The following is a 6000-nucleotide window of genomic DNA, read 5'->3' as shown; positions in this document are numbered from 1 at the left end:
CCACCAGCCTCCCCAGGTAACGCGCCGCTGGGCCGAGCCGCGGCACCGAGCTGACAAGCCCGGCCACCGCCGGGCAGCGCGGCTGTGCCAGGCGCAGGCCCCGGGCGGCTCTCTGAGGCGGACCCCGCGGAGGACGGATAGCCCACGGCCTCAACGGCCCCGCCACCAGCCGCCCCGCCCCGCCCCGCCTCCTCCTCGCCCCGCCTCTCCTGTGCAGTGCCCCGCCCCGCCGGAAGCAGGTGCCTCGCGCCTGCCCCCGGAAGCAGGTTCCGCCCGCGCGCACCGGCCGCCCTGGTGCTCCCGCCCCGCCCCGCCCCGCCCCGCCCCGCCGCTCCCCGCCCTGCCGCGACAGCACTGCGCTTGCGCGCTCCGCCGCCTGACTGGCCCCTCCCAGCGCGCGGGGCTCGGGGCGGGGCCCAGCCCGGTGACGCTCCCGCCTCTGCGGCGGCCGCTACTGCCCGCCCCGCCCCGCCCTCCGCCGCGGGCCGCGCGCGCCGCCGGCTCTGCGCGCGGGGGCGGCGCCAAGGGCTCCCCCCGCCGCCCCGCCCTCTCCGCTCGCTCCTCCAGCGAGCAGCGGAGCTCGCCCCGCCGCCGCCGCAGGTGAGTCGGGGCAACGTGTGGGGCACGGGCCGGGCCGCGCCGCCTCGCCGCCGGGGCCGGGGAGGGGGAGAGCGCGGGGGCCCCATCCCGCCCACCGCCGCCGCGCAGGGACCGTTCTGGTGGCGGGGAGCGAGGGGGGGAGCTGGCGGGCGGCGGCCCCGCGCCCGCAGTTTTCCACCGCCCCGGGGTCGGCGCTGGGGCGCGGGCGCCGCCCCGCAGTCCCCGGTCGGTGGTTCGCGCCGTGCGGCAGCACCCCGGGTGTGAGGAGGCGGCGGGCGCGGCCGCGGGAGGGGCGCGGAGCCTCCCGCGGGGGCCCGGCGGCCGCCGCTCCCTGAAGGTTACGGGCGTCGACCTTGGGGGGGGGGGCTTCCCCCCCGGGCCAGCGGCCGCCCGCCGGGCGCTGAGGTGAGCGGGGCAGGTGTGGGTGTCCGCGGGGCGCGGGGTGACGGCGGCGCCGCCCGCACCTGCGGAGGGCGGCAGCGCCCTTGCCCCGAACAAAGGGGCCGCGCCCCGGTGAAGGGGCCGGGGCTGCCGGAGCCTCCGTGCGTGTGTGCGCCCTGCGGCCGGGGGTGGGTGCGAGCCGCCCTGCTGGAGCGTGGGAGCCGCCGCTGGCTGCCGTGCGCCGCGCTCCTCCAGCCGTGCACGGTGACCGGCGCCGCCGGTGACTGTCGCTGGTGTGTGCCGGCGACAAAAGGAAGCAGCGCGAGGTCTGCCTGTTAAGTTCCCTAAATAAAACAGCCTTTCGATGTTCACCTGTTAAGTAATTCGGTGTTTGCTTTTGGGTTTCTCTTAAATGGAAGCTCATCACTTCATCCCCTTCCCCATAATTGAGTCTCTAAAAAAAGGTGTTAATTGGGCCCTATGTATCCCAAGCCTCCCAAACCTGGAGAGGGATTTTCAGGTATGATCTGCGTGCCTGCTTTGTAGCATCGCTGAACTGTCCTGGCGGAAAGACTGCCAAAATGCTTATTTGCAGACCCCAAATGACCGTAACATTTTGTGTCAGGCTTGCGTTTCTGCTCCTCGTTGGAAAGAGACTTTGCATTCTGCAGTGCAAACCATTACACTGCCATGAGTGGAAGCGATATTTGCCGCTGCTGGCATCTCAGTGTCTGGAGACAGGTTATGGAGAGGTCTGCACAACAAGCTTTCAGTTGTTCTTTGTCTCTTCCAAGGAAAGTTAAACTGAAAAGAGAGGAGCTCCTGGGAAAGGGGCTGCATGGACTGGGAGAAGATAGGGCATTTGATTAGTTATCAGCATAATGTATAGTGATTATAACTGGATTCTTAGTTAAAAATCCTCTTGTTGACAGATTTATTCATCTAGTAGCATGTGCCTCGACATTTAAATCCTGGGAAATTGTAAGCGTTCTTAATGGAATGAAGAACAACTGTGTGATATGTAAATCGCTGATGTAGATTTAAACCCTTCAGTCTATGCTTGTGAGACAGCGTGTCAAACGTTTTTTTGTGGAAGCCTCCAAATGGTAGAAGTTATGTTAGGGATTGTCAGTGCTAGTGATGCTTACCTTTCTTTTTTTTTCCTTTTCTGTGAAAATGTGACATACTGTTGCACAAAAAGATCAAAAAAAGCTTTCAGTCCCCTTCATGAGAGGTCAACTGTGGGGTTAAATAAGCTGTCATACTAAATAGCGAATGTGCTCCTTTACTGTCATGTGTTCCTTGATCTCAGTCTCCTCTTTGTCATGCTCTTCTGAATTTGAGGAAGGGAAGAAGTATAACCATTTTAAGGTGAAGTATTTTGAGTTGCGTGTACTTTGGCAAGGTTGTAATAATGTCATCTTTAATTTTTTTTAGACCTGAAGGAGAGGATCTTTAGCCATGAAAGAGAAAACTAGAATGTCTTCTAGCTGTGCTTTTGTTGTAATCTGTGTCACCTGTGGGCATGCACTCTACATAAACAATTCATAGAAGCAGGATAAGGCGGTCCTGGCTAAAAGCAACCAAGGAGGATCACGAGACTGTTAATTAAGTGTTGTTGGAGACCTTGCAGTGGTCCACAAGTCTTCTGTATTCGGAAAGACTTCCATGAGAACAGTTGTGTTCTTAACGTCAGTTAAGTCATGCACTGGCACCCCCGTGTATACTTTTTCAAAGGGATTACCCTGAAACAGGGGTGTTCTGTCTAACATGAGCTTTTACTCCCTTTAAATGTCAAGTGCATCTGACTTGGAAGAAAATAATTCCCGAGGCAAAGGATGTTGCAGTCTTAGAAACTGATATACCGCAGTCTCTGGTGTCAAAGAATACTGTAGGTACAGTGTCTTGGTATGTAAAAAGTTGTTTAGGCAACTGTGTTTTGACTAATTGACATCAGTGTTATTTTCCCTGTAGTTTCACAGTCGAAGAAGAAATTATATGAGGAAAAGCTTTTAGCTTTATGGTTAGATTTGCTTTACTTACCACCTATGCTGTAGTATATATAGTGGTCCTGGGAATAAGTCACTGGTCACATGTGTTCTGGACAGGGAACTCCCCACCTCCTTGAAAGTGCTTACAGCCACCTTCCGATAAACTTCTAATAGCTTCAAGCTATTGTAATTACTTTGCATGAAAATTGAAATCTATTTTAAGTGAACAAGGTAGTTTAGTAGGCTAGTGACAGCATTCTTGTGAACATATTATAGCCTGCCTACATCACACATGCAGTGATGGGACAACTGTTTTAAGTCTCCTTCCTACCTTATGAAGAATTGATGTAAGGAACCAAGAAATTAGAACAGTTGGTATTATTACTGTACATCCACTGAATGTTCTGCAAAATGTTTTACATCTTATTACACTAATTAGGGAAGAAATGGTTATATGTTATGAGTCTGTTGCAGTACTTAAAATCATCTCTTAGGGTAGTTCTAAAATGTTATTGGTAAGTCTTAATGTCTGTAGAATCTGAAAATATTTATAGTCTTTGTGGATGTAAAGAACTTAAGAGTCACTTTATAGCAAATGCGCCTTGCAGACCGACCACGGAGTTATTAAATCCTGTTTTACTTTTTGTCATGTTTTCTTAACTCTTGTTGAGTCAAAGTGAGCACCTACCAACCAAGGATTTGTCAGTGGGCACACCTGCTTGTCAAATCTCTTTAGTAGATACGCAACTCGCAGCCATCAAGTTGGGCTTATACTCTGAGTCTTAGGAACTCTATACACAGCAGAAAAAAAAAGAAGAAAAAAAATATCCAAAATTGCTACAGAAAAAAAGTCCTAGACTTAGGGGTAGGAACAAGCTGGGAAGAAACGGAGTGTAGGCTAATTAATGCTGACTTAGAATGACCTGATGAGAGAACTGGTTGCCTTTGCCTAGAGGGTGGCTTAGTCTTCACTTACTAGTGTTTGTTTAGTATTAGTTTTGTGTCTATCAAAATTCCCAGCACCTTTGGGGCAATAGATTGGTAACACTGAATTATCCAGGCTGTGCATGGGGGGGGGGGGGGGGGGGAAGGAGAAAGTGGTCTGTAGGAGAGGTTAGACAACATAAAGAGGGGAGATGTAATGAAAAAGGCAGTTACTATAGAGAATTCAAAATAAGCTATGCTGTGATCAGTTTATAATGCTAATATGGAGAGGAGCCAAGAATGCAAAGAAGGTAGCACAAATAAGATATAAAGAGAGTTGGTTGCATAGTAACTGTGATCGTTACTTTAGTGGAATTGATGATGCTTATTTTGTGATATTGGCTCCTTAGTTCAAGCAGTTGCAATATACGTTGAAATCCTGGAAGTACAGTTAATGTATTGTAGTGAAATTACAGTTACAGAGAAAAATACATATCATTTGATGATGCAAGAGTGTGGGAGTGTCTGGTGCAGTGGCCCACAAGGTTTCATTTAAAAATGGTATATAAATACACTGTATGACCAAACAAGTATTTCTGCAAATCATGGAGAATGTGATTTTTGTGAAGGAGCTTGGCACCTGTGCTTAGCAGATGGGTAACAGGGATCAGCCATGCATTCAGGCCTTGGTACCTGTTTCATTTTACTCTCTGAAATGCTAACTTAATACCCTTCTGTGCCGCTGTTAGACTTGATCTTTAAGTCTGATCCTTGTCTCCAGCAGTCTGAGAACATGTGTAACATGCAGGCAGAAATCCTTCCATCAACTTTAAACAGAATGCAGAAAACGTGGAAGTTTTCCAGACATGAAACTCCTGTGAAAAATGTTGAAAGCCAGCTATGTGTGGTATAGTCCTTCTCTTTGCTAGTACTTGCATTCAAGCCCATCAGACAGCGCAGGGCGAAGCTAATCTGTCATTTCAAGGCTGTGCCATTTCCGCAATGGGCTTTCAGTATGGAAGTAGTTAATTCCAGCGATGATTTGCCCAATGGGATTTATTTCAGACCTCAAAATAAAAGAAACTATACAGACAGGAAAACAATGTTAATGTGTCAGACTTCTGCAGGCATGCTGTGTCAGTCATAGAACCCGCCCTTGACAGGTGAGATCACACCATGGGAGATGATTGAGTAGATGGACCTGAAGGCTTTTCTCAAAGCAAGGCTGGTAGAAGCTTATCTTTAACCATCTGTCACTGTTACCCATGGAGATCAAAGTAAGCAAAATCAGATACCTGAATTAAAGTGGTGGTTGTGTGGAAGAGCTATTTTGGTATGACACCACTAAACTACGAAGTTTTTACATATCTAAATTAATTTGATTGTTGTAGTGTAACATGCAAATAAAAGTTCATTCCAGTCCTCAAACTCTTGTATTTAAAAAAATTACACTTTAAATTGCACACCCTTAACTGGTTTCTGTAAGGTCAAAATTTATATTTAACAATATCCAAATTAAGAGTACATTGGGATTCTTCAGTGACTGGTCCAGTATGGTCATGACTGATGGCTTAGTACACCTTATTGTTAACTTGAATTCTCTGCCTTGTATGTTTACATTTTTTAAGTTGTTACTGATTTGAAAATGAAGATGAGATTTGTTTTACACTGACAATTCACATTGTGAAGTCAGTGATGCAGCACTGGTCTGTATGAGTATGATTTATCTTTCAGTCATGCTCCAGGTTGTGTATTTTTTTTTTTTGTCTGCTGTTGACCAGGCATAGTGGCTTTGAGATTCCAGTTCATTCATATGCACTGGAAGTAAGGTATATAATAAATGAGGAAAATTTAACCTAGAAAGAAAACATTGCACTCTGGACTCCTCCTCTATACAGTCCAGTGTTATCATTCAGAATTTAAAGGACAGATGCATTAGGCTAAATACCAGAAACTGCTTTCTGTTAAGCAAGCTCACCCTCAGAAATGTTATTAAGTGGTTAGTGTTGCAAGGCAAAAAAGATGGCTATATGTAACTTCCATAATGAAATGCAGACTGGTGTACAACATGTTGGAGTATCCCAGTAGGAAGATACCCAGTAAC

General features: G+C 48.5%; 1 protein-coding gene across 2 annotated transcripts in view; it reads left to right on the top strand.

The window, feature by feature from the left end:
* Positions 1 to 431: 431 nt before the first annotated feature.
* Positions 432 to 6000, top strand: part of RALA (RAS like proto-oncogene A) — a 28768-nt gene continuing 23199 nt past the window's right edge. The window contains exon 1 of one of the 2 annotated variants that reach the window (XM_080382157.1): positions 432 to 600. The gene's annotated coding sequence lies outside the window, so the exon portion shown is untranslated. Of the gene's footprint in view, positions 601 to 810; positions 1006 to 6000 lie in introns of those variants that run through there. The other variant, XM_080382158.1, reaches the window with a different exon arrangement.

Source organism: Falco punctatus, assembly GCF_963210335.1.
Source record: "Falco punctatus genome assembly, chromosome: 4".
Lineage (NCBI taxonomy): Eukaryota > Metazoa > Chordata > Aves > Falconiformes > Falconidae > Falco > Falco punctatus.
The sequence above is the reverse complement of the archived record's forward strand: the minus strand, read 5'-3'. Positions and strand labels throughout refer to the sequence as shown.